We start from the raw sequence: 18550 nt of genomic DNA on the forward strand, positions 1-18550 counted from the left end.
TACTGAAAAAGAAAGAATTCTTGAATATCATCAGGCACAAACAGTGCATTGTAAAATACTGAACTGTATTCATGATACTCTGGTATAATATTGAGTCAATATTCGAGTAACCTAGTAGTTTGTGTGGTTTTTTGTTTGTTTGTTTTTGTTTTTTGTTTTGTTTTGCTTATTTGTTTTAGGATTTAGGGTTAAGTCTATTAGATGAAATTCATACCTAAGGTTGCCAAGTGGCTATGAATGAGTTTAGATAGACTTTAGTTATAGGGAAAAAAACCCTACAACTGCTATGGAAGCAATGAACTAAAATAACTCCTACCAACATACACTTATACCTATAAATCAGTTCAGTGCTCAGTTCTCATCACAGCTGCCTGCTCTTGCGCAAGACGGGAAGTAACAAAGTCACCCTCAAGTGCCATGTGTCGAAAAAGTGAGCAAATTTGCAGCACTAGCTGTTAAACTGGTCTTTGTTAAATTTTTGTCCTCAAGACTGTTGGGTCTTTGTGGAAGAAAAAGCAGAAAGGTAAGTGTCAAGGGTCATGAATTACTCCAAGGAAACAAGGCTTTCCATATAAGAGGACAGACAGACCTAGGAACTCAGAGAATGTAGCAGCAGAAACAAGGCTGCAAAGGTTCAATCTAGACAAAATTCCAGTTGTGAGAAGGAAAAGGATATCAAGTGCAAACCCTAACCAAGGACTAATTTGCAATTAATGTCTGTTATTAGGAAAGGGAAAAAAATCAGTCTTTTCAAATAGAGCATCACTGACTACATCAAACACTTTCCAGATCAGGCCCCAGTAACAGGAATAGTTAGAAAATATAAACAGAATTAATTTTCATTTCATGGTTTATTTGTATTTGCCGATATTCATTTTAGTTTGGATATTTTTATTTTAGTGTTATTTGGATTTTTATTTATTTTGTTTTACTATATTTGTGGTAGTAAAGAAAGGGATAGAGAATGGAGGAGTGATTCAAATAGAGTGCTCACAATTAATCTAGAGTATATGAAATTGCTGTGCACTTGAGTTGAAACTGAGAGAAGTTGGAAGAAATTAAATAATGGTACCCTTGGGAAAATTATTAAAGAATATTAATACTAAGCATTATACTTATTAAATATGTAATGCTTAAGGCAAAGAAAATAATTTTGTAAATCTGTAAAGGACATAAGCTTATATAAAGCAAACAAGGAATTATGAATATGATCAAATTTAATCCTAACTCAGGAAACCAATACAGCATTAGAAAAATATAAATTTCTAATTGAGTTTTATACACAAACAATCAAAATCCAAAACTAAAAATCAGAGACCAGGCAGTTTTACAATATCATCAGCAGATAATGGCAGTATGTCTGGTGTGAGCTTCACATGACGCTGGGAAGAAGTATGGCTTCTGTGATGAGTTTGAGAACCCAGTGAGCTGCATAGTGGGATTCTGTATCAAAAGTACATGTTACCCATTAAAAGAACGATATTGAAATAGATGAAACATATATTTACTATAAACACAAGTGTGACATGTATGTTAACATTCAAGGTTAGGATATAACAATAACTTCTCACGAATTTTATAAAGAAAGACATGCAATTCTTCCAAAAAAACCTAAAATAAGTCACAGTAAAGGACAAGTGAATTCTATTGCCAATGCAAAAAATACTAGATTATGAAGTATCTGCAAGAGATTCTGCATGAAAACTATGAAATTACAAGTAAGTACCCAACTTTTGAGATAACATAAATTAGTAATACCTCTCCCCTTTAAATTTATATGAACATATTTTTAATTTTGTTTTCTTATATTTTTAGAAAGTCATGTTTTATGCTAAGAGCATATTTTTCAGATGTTTCTTTCTGATTTGTGTGATCCGTACTAGAGTTTTATTGTTATAGTTAAAATTTTAATTATTAAATTTTAAATCTATCCTTGTATTGATCACATATGTAAATCTCTCAATTATTAAGATGGAAAATCAGTTAATTACATGAATTAATTTCATTTAGAGACCAGAGACTCCTTTCTTCAAAAAATATTCTTTAATCTTTTTGTTACAGTCCAGACTTTATCACTCTCCAGGTACACCCTCCACATGTTCCTTATCCCACACCTCCCACCCCCATTTCCAAGACGATGTCCCCACCCCCCTACTCAACCAGACTCCCCACTCACTTGTCTCTTGAGGATTAGGTGCAATTTCTCTGTGTCCCAAGCCAGCAGTCCACTGCCTTATATGTGTTGGGTGCCTCATATCCGCTGGTGTATGCTGCCTGGACCTGGTTGGTGGCTCAGTGTTTGAGAGATCCCAGGGGTACAGGTTAGTGGAGATTGCTGGTCTTCCTCTAGGGTTGCACTCCTCATCAGCTTCTTCCAGCTTTACCCTAATTCATCCACAGGTGTCACCAGCTTCTATCCATTGGTTAGGTATAATAATCTGCATCTGACTTTTTCAGCTGCTTAGCCTCAGTAATAGTAATAGGCCTTGGGGCTTCCCCTTGAGCTGGATTCCAATTTGGGCCTGTCACTGGATTTCCTTTTCCTCAGGCTCTTCTCCATTTTTGTCCCTGTAGTTTTTTTCAGATAGGGATAATTCTGGGTCAGAATTTTTGACAACCCTATCCCTCCACGGGATGCCTTGTCTTTCTACTGGAGGTAGACTCTATAAGTTCCCTCTCCCCACTGTAGGGCATTTCATCTGAGGTTCCTTACTTTGAAAACTGAGAGGCCCTCATGTCCCATGTCCCAGAGAAACATTTCAAATTTTATGCTGTGCTGTGAAAACCAGATTTCAGTACTGACAGAACAACAATAATAAACATTTTGCACTGTTTTTTTTAAAGAAAAATGTTTTATTTATCTTTATTTTTTTTACATTAGCCCCCAGTCATTAGCCCCCTCCAAGTCTGCCCCACAACACTTCCTCATCTTATTCCTCTTCCCTGGTAACCAAGAGGATGTCTCTACCCCACCTCACCCCAACCCAATCAGAACAACACACTCCTTGGGATGTCAAATCTCTCGAATGTAAGGTGCATCATTTCTCACTGAGGCCAGACCAGGCAGTCCTCTGCTGTATAGGGTCTGGGGGCCTCATATCAGCTACTGTAGGCTGCCTGGTTGGTGGCTCAGTATCTGAGAGACCCCTAGTGTCCAGGTTAGTTGGGACTGCTGGTCTTCCCATGGGATCACACTCCTCTTCAGATTCTTCCAGCCTTTACTTAATTCAACCATTGGGTTCCCCAGCTTCTGTCCATTGGTTGGGTGTATATAGGAAGTGTCTATATAGGCAATGTCAGACCATTCTAAAACATATAAGGTTTGCTTTGCTCAAGCAAAGGTAAAATTATTGCATATCATATGTTGGAATATCAGTGCATATTTATTTATTCATATGTACATAAATGTGAAGTGCGTATACGAGAATGTAGGAATGAAAAGTTAACAGGTTCATCTTTTTCATTTCATCTCCAATTTATTTTGGAACATAGTCTGCATTGAATGAACATATATCACAATTCTACATAGCATTTCTATTACATACTTAGATTACAAATAGACAATATTACATTGATTTTATTTTATTGCTTTATTTATTTACATTCCAAAAGTTGTCTCCCATTCAAGCCCCCCCTCCCTGAGCTCTTCACCCCATCTTCCTCTGAGAAGGTGTTCCCCCACCTGCCCATCCATCCCAACAAGCATTCATTTCCCCTGGGGATTCAAGTTTCCAAAGGATTAAGTGCATCCTCCCCCACTATACATAGGAGATTATATTTTGCTACACATGTTCCTTGAACCACAAGTCAGGCCATGTATGCTCCTTGGTTTTCGGCTTAGTTGTTGGGAACACGAAGGGGTCTGAGTTACTTTTAACTCCTATTATTCCTATGGGGTTGCAATCCCCTTCAGCTCCTTTGGCTCTTCCCCTCTTTCATAATGGTCCCGTCCTCAATCCAACTGTTGTCTGTAAGTATCCGCATGTGTCAGTTGCTGGTAGAGACTCTCAGAAGAAAGCCCTGCCAGACTCTGGTCTTCACATACAATTTGGACTCAGTAATAGTGTCAGGATATGGTTGCACACATGGGATGGATCTCGAGTTGGGCCGGTCCATGGATGGACTTTCCTTCAGTCTCTGCTCCATTTTTGTTTTGTTGTTGTTTTTTATTTGTTTTTTGGTTGGGGGTGTTTTTTATTACTTTTATTTTTGTGCAGTCCAGTCATTACCCCTCTCCTATTCTCCCCTTCCACAGTTCCTCATCTGATTCCTCCTCCCTGCTGTCTCCAAGAGTATATCCCCACACCAGAAACCCCACTCCATGCCATGCCTCCCCATTCTCCGGTGCTTCAAGTCTCACTTGACAGGCAGGGCTTCTATCACTGAGACCAGAGTAGGGAGTCCTTTACTGAATATATATCAGGTGGGGGTTAAAATTTTTGAAGATGTTTGGATGAAAATTCAAGGGATCTGAGGCAAGTACTTCTGCTCCACTGCATGCAGATTATGGAAGTCACTCACTTTGTCCTCAATGATTATCTATGAGTTCACCCAAACAGATGAATTGTGCCACTGAAACAGCATTTAAAAAAACTTACACTCAATAAATACTGAACTTAGAACAAGGTAATCATTATTCAAATATAAATTATAGACCAAGGTCTATAGTTCTCAGATATACTGTAGGACTCAAATGACATATAGAGAACCAAACAAGTATATTTGCTAAATACCTTTATTGCTTCCTTTTTATTTTTAATACTTTTTAAAATCCAGACTTTATCACCGTCCCAGTCCACCCACCTTCCATCTGACCCACATTCTACATAAACTCCCACAATCTCCAAGAGGATGTTCCAAACCCATCCCTACCTTACCAATCCTCCCGACTTGCTGGGGCCCCATGTCTCTTGGGGGTTAGGTTTATCTTCTCTGACTGAATCCAGATCCAGCAGTACTTTGCTCTATATGTGTTGGGGGCCTCATATCAGCTGGTGTATGTTTCGTGGTTGGTAGCTCAGTGTCTGAGTGATCCAAGGGTTCCAAGTTAGTTGAGACTACTGGTTTTCCTCTAAGATCACCCTGTTCCTCAGCTTCTTTCAGCTTCTCATTAATTCAACCACAGGGATCCCAAGCTTCTGTCCGTTAGTTAGGTATAAATATATGCATCTGACTCTTTCAACTGCTTGTTGGATCTTTCAGAGGGTAGTCATGATAGGCCCCTGTTTGTAAGCACACCATAGCATCAGTAAGATTGACCATCCTTGGGTCCTCCCCTTGAGCTAAATCCCAATTGGGGGCTGTCAGTAGATCTCGTTTTCCTCAAGCTTGTCTCCATTTTTCTTTCTGAAGTTCTTTCAAGCAGGAACAATTCTGAGATAAGTATTTTTACAATGAGATGGCAACCCCAACTCTCCCCTTGATGCCCTGTCTTTCTACCGGAGGTAGACTCTACAAGTTTCTTCTCCCCAGTGTAGAGCAGTTGGACATATACCCAAAAAATTCTCCATGAAGCCACAGGGACACATGTTCCATTTTGTTCATAGCAGCCTTATTTGTTATAGCCAGAAGCTGGAAACAACCCAGATGTTCCACAACAGAAGAATAGATACAGAAAATGTGGTTCATTTACACAATGTAATACTATTCAGCTATTAAGAACAAGGCATCCTGAGTTCTGCAGGCAAATGATTGGAACTAAACAATATCGTCCTGAGTGAAGTAACTCAGATCCAAAACGATATGCATGGTATGTACTCACTAATAATGGATTTTAGCCAAAAACATACAGAATTACCAGTATATAATCCACAGAACTAAAGAAGGCTAGCAAGACATAGGGTCTAACTAAGGATGCCTCAATCCCACTGAGGAGGGAGAAAAAAGAAATCACAGGAAGGGGAGGGGGAGAGGCCTGGGTGGGAAAAGAAATATGGAGGGAAAGAGGGGTACATGACCAGGTATTAGGGGGATAGGACTCAAGTCCTGAGGGCCGGTAGAAAGAATCAAAGCAGGCAACCTCATGAAATAGGAAATGGGGCAATCATATAGAAAGTAGCAGAGACATGGGAGGTGAGAGAATCTCAGGATTCAAAAGGAGGGACCTTAGTTAAATACCTTTCAAAAGAGCCATGGATAAAAATGTCAGGAATGCCAAGTTACTAAACAATGTACACTAAACCCTGTTTTAGCAGAATCCTGAATTTTTTCTGATGTGTTACTTAGTTCACAACAGTTTCTGTTATGAGTACTGTATTTGTTTCATTTCTACTACTCTCTCTAACCAGCTTCAACTCCTTTTTCTCCCACTCTCACTAAAATGCATGATATATGATTCAGGGTATTTTTAAGAATGAATATATTTAATATAAATATCAGATCACAAGCATTTAACTCACTTGTTTCTCTGCTAAGGATTCTAGTTTGATATCCATAAAGGGTGATTTCATTGAGTCTCCACTTGATTTAAACTCATTCAGCACAATGTTAAGCATTTGTGGACTAAGTCCATATTGAAAAGAGGTTAATTATATTTAGAGAAAAAAATAACTTTCCTTATCAAGTTCTTTAGTAAAAGAATGAATAGAACAAAGATTAAAAGGTTTCAAACAAGTGACACAATAATTCAGACAATTTGAGAAATAAATGATTTAAAAATATAGCACACCTATGGCCACTTGATCTTTGACAAGGGTCTAAAACCATCTAGTGGAAAACAGATGGCTTTTTCAACAAATAGTGCTGTTTCAACTGGCAGTCAACATGTAGAAAGGCAAATTGATCCATTCTTTTCTCCTTGTACAAAGATCAAGTCCAAGTGGATCAAGGACCTCCACATAAAACCAGACTCATTGAAACAAATAGAAGAGAAAGTGAGGAAGAGCCTCAAACACATGAACATGGGGGAAGTTTTCGTGAACAGAACACCAATGGCTTATGCTCTAAGATTAAAATTTGACCTCATAAAATTACACAGCTTCTGTAAGGCGAAAAACACTGTCAAGAGGACAACACAGCAGCCAACTGATAGGGGAGAGACTTTTAACAATCCTACATCTGGTAGAGTGCTAATATACAATATTTACAAAAAACCCAAGGAGTTAGACTTGAGGGAATCAAATAACCCTTTTAAAAATGGGGTACAGATCTAAGCAAAGAATTCTCAACTGAGGGATATCGAATGGCCATGAAACACCTAAAGAAATGTTCCACACCCTTTTTCATCAGGGAAGTTCAAATCAAAACAGCACTGAGATTCCACCTCTTACCAGTCAGAATGGCTAAGATCAAAAACTCAGGGGACAGTAGATGCTGGCAAGGATGTGGCTAAATAGGAACACTCCTCCATTGTTGGTGGGATTGCAAATTGCTACAGCCAGTCTAGAAATCAGTCTGGAGGTTCCTCAGAAAACTGGACATAGTACTACCTGAGAACCCAGCTACACCACTCCTGGGCATATAAACAAAAGAGGATTCAACATATTACAAGGACACGTGCTCCACTATGTTCATAGCAGCCTTCTTTATAATAGTCAGAATCTGGAAAGACCTCAGATGTCCTTCAACAAAGGAATGGATACAGAAAATATGGTACATTTACACAATGGAGTACAACTCAGCCATTAAAAACAATGACTTCATGCAATTTTTAGGCAAACTAGATCATATTATCCTGAGTGAGGTAACCCAATCAAAAAAGAATACACATGATATGCACTCACTGATAAGTGGATATGGGCCCAAAAGTTTGGAATACCCAAGATATAATTTACAGACCTCATGAACCTCAAGAAGGGGAAAAAACAAATTGTTGCTGGGGAACAAAATACTCATAGAAGAAAATATGAAAGACAAAGTTTGGGACAGGACTGAATAAAAGGCCCTGCAGAGGCCTTTATAAATGGGGATTCATCCCACATACAGTCAGCAAACCTAGTTACTAATGAAGATGCCAAGAGGTACATGCTGACAGGAACCTGATGTAGCTTTCTCCTGAGAGGGTCTGCCAGAGCCTGACAAATACAGAGGTGGATGCTCATAGGCAACCATTGGACTGAGAATGGGGTCCCTGATAGAGGAATTAAAGAAAGTACTGAGGTAGCTGAAGGGATTTGCAACCCCATAGAAATAACGACAAAATCAACCTACCAGACACCTCAGAGTTTCCAGTGAATAAACCACCAACCAAAGAGTACATATGGACCAGCGCATGGCTCCAGCCACATATGTAGCAGAGGAAGGACCTATGACTCCAGCTACATATGTAGTAGAGGATGGCCTTGTTGGGCATCAGTGGAATGAGACACCCTTGGTCCTGTGAAGCCTTGATGCCCCAGTGTAGGGGACTTCCAGGGTGTGGAGGAGGAGGGGAATGTGTCCTGGATAGGGGAGCACCCTCATGGAAGCAAGGGTTGGGGTAATGGGATAGGGGTTTTCCAAAAAAGGAAATCAGAAAGGGGAATAACATTTGAAATGTAGATAAAGAAAATATCAAATTAAAAAAATGAAGAAAGAAAATGAAAAGCAAACAAAAACATAGCAAAGGTTAGTTGACTCTGTTGGTCTTCCTGTAAAGCTCCTTTCTCCTCAGTGTTCCTCAATTCTCCCCATTCCCACAGTTCTACAAGACTTCCCAATCTCATTCTAGCGTTTGGTTGTGGGAATCTGCATCTGTGTTGGTTAACAATTGGGCAGAGACTCTCAGAGGAAAGTTTTCTTGTGCTCCTGTCTGTGAATCTAGGATACAAAAAAGAAACATAGCCTGAGGCTAGAAGCTATCTTCTTTGTCATTCTGGTGATGGGGAAAGAAAGGCCAGCAACACGTTCCTGTTGATCCTCTAAAGACAGCTTGGCACATGCCCCTTCCCCAAAATTTGCAGGGGTTGCTAGTCTTTTCGTGCATGTCTGTCTCTCACAGTGCACCTGTGGATCGAGTCCAGCACTGTATCTGTAGCAGACGTGCAGTTTGTTCTTCATGCAGATACCCGAACATAGAACAGGTCCTTACCCTGATTCTGTTGCCTGCCTGTGGAACCTGTTCCCCTAACTGAGCTGCCATGTTTGGCTTCAGCAGCAAAGGATGTGCCTAGTCTTCCAGTATCTTGACATGCTAGAGTGGCTTGGTATACAGGAAACAAAACTCCCCTTCTCAGAGGTGAAGGGAGTAAGAGGAAGAGATTTGTGGGGAGCACTGAGAGGAAAATACAAACTGATCTGGATGTAAATTGAGTAAACTTGTAAGTCAGTGAAAAATGTAAAAAAAAAAAAATACAGGAACACTGACTGTTCTTCCAGAGTATAGAAATTTGACTCCCAACACCTACACAGCAACACACAAATGTATATAACTCCAAATCCTGGGATCCTACAACATCCTCTGGACATGAAAAATACAAGAGAGGCAAGGATTGAAAGACGTTTATGAACCAAAACACTAACATAACTAAAATTAAAGAAATAATTTAATAAAATAATATAAAATAACAAAATTACTCTTGAATAAAAGACAATGTAAGACTGCCAAAACTAAATAAGGAAGCAGTGCGCATATTAGTAAGTCACAAGCATTTGTTTAAGATTAAAAGAAAATAGATCAATATTTTGCACTACATACATAGAAAATAATAAAAACAAAAGTCAATATTTGAATAAAGGGACAGACAATATTTCAGAAATCAATTTTGATTCATAAAAAATCAAAGGAAATAAATTTGATACCAAAATGCAACTTGATATTAAAGTGTTTAATTTCTTTTACAGTTGATAGTCCTACCTTAAGGGAAATTATTGCAGAATCTCATGGCAGGAACCTAGAAGCAGACACTGGGTCATAGGTTAGGGGATACAATGTCTTGTGTACTACGGATAAGAGCTGCATATAACTTTTTAAAATAAAGTTCACAATGAATTTCTCAGGGGACCAATCACTCAAAATGAGTTAGATCCTCCTATGTAATGTATCAATGAAGAAACTTACCTATAGATCCAGATGTAAGGCAATCTGATGTACAATATATCTCAATTGATATCCAGTTTTTTAAAGTATGTCTATGTTATGTCTCATGGAGGAAAACTATACTTGGCATTAATAATAGGTAATGCTTTTAAGTACAGGTTGTGGCACACCAATTTAAATAAAAAAGCAGTGACATGAAATGTATTTTTGCCAATTTAAACAAAAAAGTGGGTGGGCAGGTTGCAGAGCACCCTCATGGAGGCAGAGGGTGGGGGAATGGGATAGGTGATTTCCTGAGGGGGAACTGGGAAAGGGAATAACATTTGAAATGTAAATAAAGAAAATATCCAATAAAAGAAAAGAAAAAAGAAAAAATGCCAACAATCAGCATAAAAAAGGTAGATTAAAGGGAATGAGTTACTATAAATGTCCAGTCAGTTTTGTCCATGGCCCAAGGCTCAGTTATGAGATGTAGGGAGTGCAAAAGATTTTGAAACTCATCCTGTACAAATAAAAAGCTTTGTGTATTGGCATAATCTTAAAATGAGGAATGAGTGGGGGAGGAATAGAACTGGTATTTTCCTGCCATCCTCCAAACAACAGGACTTAGTTGGCTTAATGAATATATGTATAGGGTAGAGATGTACCATAGATATGGGCTTTAAAGTAACAGCCCTGGTTGGGTGGATATTATGATGCTTCATGTACACTAACATGTAATGGGATGGTTTACATTGTACCTGGATATTTCCCTGAGAGATATGCAGTATCCTGTGTTATTTTTTACTTTAGCATGAGGTTTTGCCATACAGGACAACAGAGACTGTTTTTCTGTCTTTCTCTTGATCCAAATCTTTGTCTTACTGTGAAGCCACCATTGGAGATGGCAACTCAACTGTATTATATTTGACAGTGTATCATGTGATGGAATTCTGGTACATGAGTGGTAACAGAAGTCACTATCACAATGAATTGCCAGGGTTCACAAAGTATTAGAAAATTCATTATCACATGTTTTCTATGAATACTTAAAGAAAAAACTACTTTAAATTTAACAGAAGTAATTTATATCAGAAGAAACCCTTTTATCTATACAAAAGAATGACTTCTGTCCCCAGTCTCTGGCATACAAGATTGATGTGCAAGGGAAATATGTTAACATATGTAAAGTCAAGACATGCAGAGCAGAATCAAGGACTTTCAATTCCTCTCATCCTAAAACTCTATTAACATTCAAAATCTGGCCTAAGGAGCAGACTCACGTCAATTAGTGACATTTTATGAGTAATAAGTCAATTAACCATCCATAAATATGTAGACTCATCATCATATTTGCAAACCATGAAGTATTTTCTTATAATTTATATTTTATCACAACATGTCATATCCATTAATATTTCAGTTTATACAAAAATGAAAATAACTATTCCATATTATAATATAAATTTCTATCCATATGAATTTTTTAAATGCTTACAAAATTTTCTATATAAATAAGTATTTTATGTGAGCATTTGTGTGTGTAAAGATGCTGCATATATAAGGACAGGCTTGTGGAGGACAAACGTCAACATGTAACCTCTTCCTAAATCTAGCCTCACCACAATTTTTGGCACTGAACACAGAGAGCAGCAGTTTGTGAGGGAACACAATCACATATGGCTTCATTGTTTGTTTGATTTATTGATTGATTGTTTGATTGATTGATCTCTATGCAGAATCTGGGGATACTAACACAGATCTTTATATTTATCAAATAACTCAATTTCATAAAACTTATAATTCCTAACTTCATTATAAATACTTCTTCTTACTGCCACAACTATATATATATATATATATATATATATATATATACATATATATAATATATACATATAGATTAAGATTAAATGGACAAGTAGATTGTACTTAAATACATATACATAAAAATAAAAGGTATTTATATAATAATTAGCCATAAAATTAAGAGAGCAAGGAGGTATATTACCCAGTGTTTAGATGGAGTAGAGAAAAATTTGTAATTAAATAATCTAAGAAATTCAAAGAGTTAACTAAATATATTATATACTAAAATGATTATATAATTAAAAAGATCAAAGGTCATGTATCTTTGAAATTAATCTATGCTGCATTATGTCATTAAGAGTTTCAAAGCTATGCAGACAAAGTAGCTAAAGAATATAGACATAAATGTTCTCAAGGTACACTGTGATACTTGGGATCACCATGAGGTTTTTCCACAGGCTCCTGTCCTGTGGTATGAATCTGGAGGAAAACAATTTTCTAATGATCCAGAAGGAACAGGAAGGAAAATAGAAGGCCTCTGAAAATAATGAAAGTATTCTATTAACACATGAGAGATGGCAGGATTTGCCTTAAATTAATAGTAAATGTGGAAGCTCTTCAGTGATTGTGAAGATGCAACTCATATACAAAGCTAACAAAAAGAATATTCTACCTGGGTTTGTTGTACCTTCTTACTGTTTTTTTTTCTATTTCCAGGGAGACATAAGGATATATCTATTCATCCAGGATACATATTCTCCAATTATCATTTACTCTTTATATAAATGAGACAAATGGAAAAATTTTCAACCTAGCAAGTTTATGAGATTCCTATAACATGTACTTTAATGAAGAATCTGAAATTTAGAATAATCTTTTAAATTAGGAGCAAATGTCACAAAAGATCCATAAACAAAGAAAGATATACAGACAGTTATTGTGATGAAAGACCATGAAGCAGTACTTGTCAATCTGTGCGTCATGACCCCCTTGGTGGTCACACAGCACTCATTCTGTATATCAGATATGTATAATTCATAAAAATAGCATAATTATAGTCATGAGATAGCACCAAAATGATTTTATGAGTGGAGGACACCAAAACCATGAGGAAATATATTAAACGTTTGCAGCATTAGGAAGGTTGATAACAACTGCCAAAGTGACTGAATATGCACCCTCAAAGTTCATTTCTTCACTTATTACATGACACCATCTCACCCTGGTCATTAATTGAGAAAGTGATGTTTACTTTTTGGCTGAAAGTGAGCACTGAAGAAAGCAATCAGGTTTAATCCAGTACACCTGTTCCCGGGACGGCAAAGCACTCCTAGTGTTTCCTAACAGTAACTGCTTTGTCAAAAACACAGTACTTGGTTTATTCATCAACTTCATTATAATAGAAATGAAAAAATGCTATGAAATATGATGTAATAATTTGTGCCACTTAAGTTCTTATGTAATTACTCACATGTACTCATATGAGTAACAAATAAAGTAAATTCTTTTTTCTTTTTTAATTTTTTTATTTTTTCTTTAATCATTCCATTCGTTTACATCTCAAATATTATCACCCTTTCCAGTTACCCCAACACAAAGCCTCATCCCACATCTGCCCCCTTTCCCCTACCATTTTCCTCTTTGAGGGTTCTCCCCCATCCACCCATTCCTGCCCCACTTCTCCAGCCTCCCCTACTCTGCGGCATCACACCTGTTGTACTTATTGTTTACAAATACAATAAAAAAAATTGTCAATTCAAATTCAAGTTTGCAAACAGATTTTTCTATCTCCTATCCAACATTCCATATACTGTCATCTTCTGTGTTCATCTTCTGACATGATGAGGCAGTATTTCTCTAGAAATTCCACACGACTCCTTGGGTTATTGTAGACCTGCATACCAGCGGCTCCAGATCACTGGAGCATGAGCAGGGAAGGAGAATTGCCTCTGCCACTTCTTCTTCTTCTTCTTCTTCTTCTTCTTCTTCTTCTTCTTCTTCTTCTTCTTCTTCTTCTTCTTCTTCTTCTTCTTCTTCTTCTTCTTCTTCTTCTTCTTTTGCTGCTGCTGCTGCTGCTGCTGCTGCTGCTGCTGCTGCTGTGGTTGCTGTGGTTGCTGTGGTTGCTGTGGCTGCTGTTGCTCTAAGATGCCCACGTACACTGCTTGCGCTGAGCCAAGCCAGGCTGAGCCAGCTCGCTAAAAGCTAGCTAGCCAGTCAGGGTAGTACAGGATTGCTTCTGGTGGCTAAAGGTTTCAGGAGAGCCATTCTCTTCTCTGGCAGTGTTACCGCTCTTATAACAAAAGCTCTCATACAACGGAGTAATTCTCACACACCTTTATTCCTTCTGGATAGGGTTTTACATACAGTTTTGCAGTGGCTTGGGGTCTGACAGTAGGTGGTTCCTATTGGCTTGGTTTGAGATGTTAGGGATGCTCCATCTACATGTGGAAGAGCTTGGGGAATTGCCCCTACATGACTAATAGGCACAAATCTCTCTATGAGGGTTTGCAGCTATGTGACAGGGGACAGGGGCCTGGAGCAGGCAATGCTCCTACTGTTGCTTTAGTGTCTCCAGAGCTTCTAGCCTTAGCTTGACCTTACCAGGATTCTTCTCATGCTGCACAAGCCTGCAGTGTATGGTTGTAGGTGCAGGCCCACTCTGCCACAAGACACAGCCTCTTGTCTGCACTTATCCCACACTGGGTTGTTTGCCAGACTGTAGGGAAGTGGTGAGACTCCACTCTGGGGGTGAGAAAGCACAGTGTGAGATGTGGAAAAGCCAAAGCCGGCTTAGGGGGGGTGTCCCTGGGCCTGGGACAAGACCAGATTGTATGGTTCTCAGGGTCATGGACACCCAGGCACTGCTGGGAGTTGCAGAAGAGCAAAGAATGAAGTTGGGGGCTGTGGACTGGGGGTTGTAGCAGTTGTTGTTGGAGGAGTGTAGGGCTCCAGCTAGTCCCAGCAGTGCTAGTCCTTGGCTTGACAATGGTGGCGGGCTTGGTGGTGGTTGTGGCTGATAGTGCAGAGAGGCCGTCTGTGGGAGACAAGACTATGGCTCTGTAGGTGAAGGTCTTCTCCATGTCTTGCCATGGTATATCTCGATGAAAAGAGCCAGTTCTTGGTTTCGAATAATTTATTATCATGGAGGATCATTGATGCATAAAATCATACCCCAATTTTGGGGGTTGACCTGAGATTAAATACCTCTTGCAGGGAGGAATGTCTGGGAAGGGAAGATTATTGCCATATCCGCTGGGGCCTCTAAGTACCTCATTAGCATGGAGAACTCTGTTTTGAGCCTACTTGTTTCTGGTCATGTCTCTTTTCCTATTGTGTTGGTCTGAGATGGTATGGATGCCTCATCTACATATGAAAGGGCTTGGTGAATTGCCCTTACCTGATTGATTGCTGTGGATACTGACAGGGGCCTGGTGCTGAGAGCAGGCAAAGCTTCTACCACCTTTTCAGGGTCTTTGGGACTTCAAACCTTTAGCTAGACCGTAGTAGGCTTCCTCCCATGTTCCACAGCCCTACATTGCCAGTAATTACTTTTTCTAAGGAGTAACAGCCAAGCTTCATACTGTCATATTAGAAGTGGTCACTGTAAAGATATGGGATTTTTAAAGTAAACATATCTGTAGTTAAATAAGAATAGTCACACTACGTCTAATATTTGTCTAATGTGCTGATAGTAACAACAACAACAACAACAAAAACACAAGGAGATGCAGACTAGAATGTTTTTGTGTTAGTATTTATTGTTCCTTTAAACTTATGAAGGCTCAGGTATTATATAATATAATAAACATGGTCCATAAAAGCATTCTCAATTAACAAAATCATATTTTAGCTACTCAGGTTTAGAACTATGACAGTCAGCATTTCTTTTCTTTTCTTTTTTTTATTAACTTGAGTATTTCTTATATACATTTCGAGTGTTATTCCCTTTCCCAGTTTCTGGGCAAACATCACCCTCCCCCCTCCCCTTCATTATGGGTGTTCCCCTCCCAACCCTCCCCCCATTGCCGCCCTCCCCCCAACAGTCTAGTTCACTGGGGGTTCAGTCTTAGCAGGACCCAGGGCTTCCCCTTCCACTGGTGCTCTTACTAGGATATTCATTGCTACCTATGAGGTCAGAGTCCAGGGTCAGCATTTCTGTTAGCAGCAGGAATCCAGCTGCTGGCTGGCAGTCGATGAGGCCTCTATGGAAGTGAACTCAATGGGAATCTGAGCCATCTGAGCTGCCATCATGACTGTGGGCAAGAGCAACAATATGCTGCAGCACATTAGCTACTGGATGAGCAGCATCCTGAAAAATGGCTGGTTCTTTATTGGACCTTCAAGACATTTGACAAGCATATGAATTTGATCCTCTGTGGTCGTGATGAGTTCAGGGAGATCAGGCTAAAGAACTCCAAACAATCAGAAAGAGAAGAGAAGCTAGTCCTTGTTCTTTTGTTCCTTTAAGGGAGAATTCTGGTCTTCAAGAAAGTAGAAGGATCTCCTCCTCTTAAAGATACTGGCATTGCCTGAGTGCAACTTGCTGGAGATACCAAATGGCCAGGTATTCACGAGTATGCTGGCAGAGGAATCCCAGCTAGTGTTCCTATGCTCCCAGGCTCCTGTAGAACTTTCTGGGCTAGTATGAAATGTTGGAGGGTCATTTCAGCAGATAATGACCCCACAAGGAAGAGGTACCGTTGGCAGCTGCTAGAGCTGCAGCCACAGCCATTGTTGTAGGAGCACCATCTCAGTACTCCTCTGGTCATGGGTTTCCTCCTATGATGGGTCCACCTGGCAAGAAACAGCCCATGGGTGCCCCAATCAGATCAATCTTGGCCAAGGAACTCCAATGGGCATGACCCTTGCTGAGATCCAAACTCCTTCTCCAGGCAGGCAGGTCTGCCTTGATCTTCACACAGCATTATGTCAGAAGCTGCACAAAGGTGTGGACCCTATTCTGCAGAGCCAGGTTATCAGAGATCTGTTTATTTATTATACTGTGAGTGGAGTCTCACTGTATTATGTGGTTTTCCTTCTAGGGCCCCTTCCTGGGAAATGTACCTTCCAAGACTCATCTTGTTCCTCCTCAGCTCTTTATCCGTTGCTCAAAGGGCTGAATGTAGTCCTTTTTGCCATTGTGGCCTAGAAAGCTGATTTATAATAAACTAAGATAGTGTTAGAAAATATTATAGTCTTTATTAGACTTGACATTATCATTGTTTGAATGATCAGGAGACTTCAGCATTAGAACAATGTTAAAACTCAACAATTTCCAGTCTCTGCCTCTCCCAACTTCCTCAAAATAAACTACACAGACAACCTCTTCCCTGGGATGCTCTAGTATAGCCCCTAATTCAAATAAGATCTAATAATGAAGTTGCACAAGTGAACAAGTACATAGAATACCCTGTTTACATAAACCTCCTGGATGCATGCATTGACTGTTCAGAGCTATTATAAAATAAAAGCTTTTAATTAAGTCTGTGAACACTCATGAGGGTTCTTGTTCCCCTCCCTACTTCCCTCCCTTGTCTTTTTCTATATCTTGCATGTTCATCTCTATAGCTATCTCTATATCCATATATAGTATTCACATTTACCAGCATTTGCTATCATTGTATCATTCTAGGATGAATCATCTAGAGATGAATCCCATATTCTTGTGCCTTGCTGGAGTTCATTGAATGGTACAGGCAGACAGAGAAGAGAAAATAAAATATAAGAACATTTGCTTGCAAAAGCAAAATGACAGTTAAACCTTACTACAAAACACAGATCTTACTACAATTTTGTTAGGCCAAAAACAATATGCCACTGTTGAGACCTGCTCTTTTCTGAAGGGAAATGGAAGAGAAGTGGGGAAGGTAGTTGAGGGGTTCAGAGCAAGAAGTAAGAACAGAGGCTGTGACTGGAAAGAGAGAATGAATAAATAGAAAAAAAAGCAGTTTTACCTGTGAAACCCTGGAAGGCAGCATAATTAATACTAGCAAATGAGATTGCCAGTGTTTTATTTCTTGATCGTAGAGGAATTTGGGTGAAAGGAAAGATAGTGTCTGAGACTGTTAATGGTCAAATCACACAGAGAGTCTCAGAGAACCATGAGAGTAATGTCCTTGCCATAGCAGTTTTTCACAGTATTGTCCCCCAAGGAAATGTGAGGAACAGCACTTCCATAATCTCTCTCAGAAATGGATTTCAAACTCTATCACATTCCTTGTATTTAATGCAGGGCTACAGGACTGAGACAGGGATGCTGGATATCAAAGCAGAAGCAATGGCTTCAGAAGCAGATTCACATTTCCTACACAGGAAGCAGGAGCCTGTGACTAAAGCAGGAGACTGGGGATCCCAGAAGAATCTGCCCATGCTGTTTCATTGGCTCTGTCTCCTGCAATGTTCAGGAGCAGTCCTCCTTTTCTTTTGCAGCTTACGGTCAGGCTTTGGCTAGATCAGGTACCAGTTGGTACCTGGAATCTAGCCAGGAGCCTGACTGGTAAAAACTCTGGCTGCAGAGATTTTTATTACCTCTGCTTGCCTCTGATTGGAGGAGTGCGTGCATTCAAATAGAGGATGGACTCAGAGCCAATCAGGAGAGAGATCTCAAACCTAGGCTTGAAACGCAAAAGCCTGCAAGCCTGCGGTAACCTTGGAGATCTCCACAAGAGCTGCTGATTCATTTACCCACCCCTCCACCCCCTGCCTTTGTCTTGTAGCAGAAGCAGGGAAAATGAAAGAAAAAGGCAGCAAAAAAATGAAATTTAACCCTGAGCACTGGCTCTAATTAACAATACACAAAAACTGCCA

At 39.3% G+C, this 18550-nt stretch overlaps 1 non-coding gene and 1 pseudogene across 1 annotated transcript; one reads left to right on the plus strand and one right to left on the minus strand.

Annotated features, from left to right (window-relative positions):
- The first annotated feature begins 15992 nt into the window (after nt 1–15992).
- Nucleotides 15993–16892, plus strand: Snrpb-ps1 (small nuclear ribonucleoprotein polypeptides B and B1, pseudogene 1; annotated as a pseudogene).
- Nucleotides 16893–18160: 1268 nt separating this feature from the next.
- Mir344-1 (microRNA 344-1) lies at nt 18161–18258 on the minus strand. The gene has a single exon (NR_031788.1). It is a non-coding gene; the product is annotated as a microRNA 344-1 (primary transcript).
- Nucleotides 18259–18550: the final 292 nt, after the last annotated feature.

The sequence above is a fragment of the Rattus norvegicus genome, chromosome 1 (assembly GCF_036323735.1).
Source record: "Rattus norvegicus strain BN/NHsdMcwi chromosome 1, GRCr8, whole genome shotgun sequence".
NCBI classification, from domain to species: domain Eukaryota; kingdom Metazoa; phylum Chordata; class Mammalia; order Rodentia; family Muridae; genus Rattus; species Rattus norvegicus.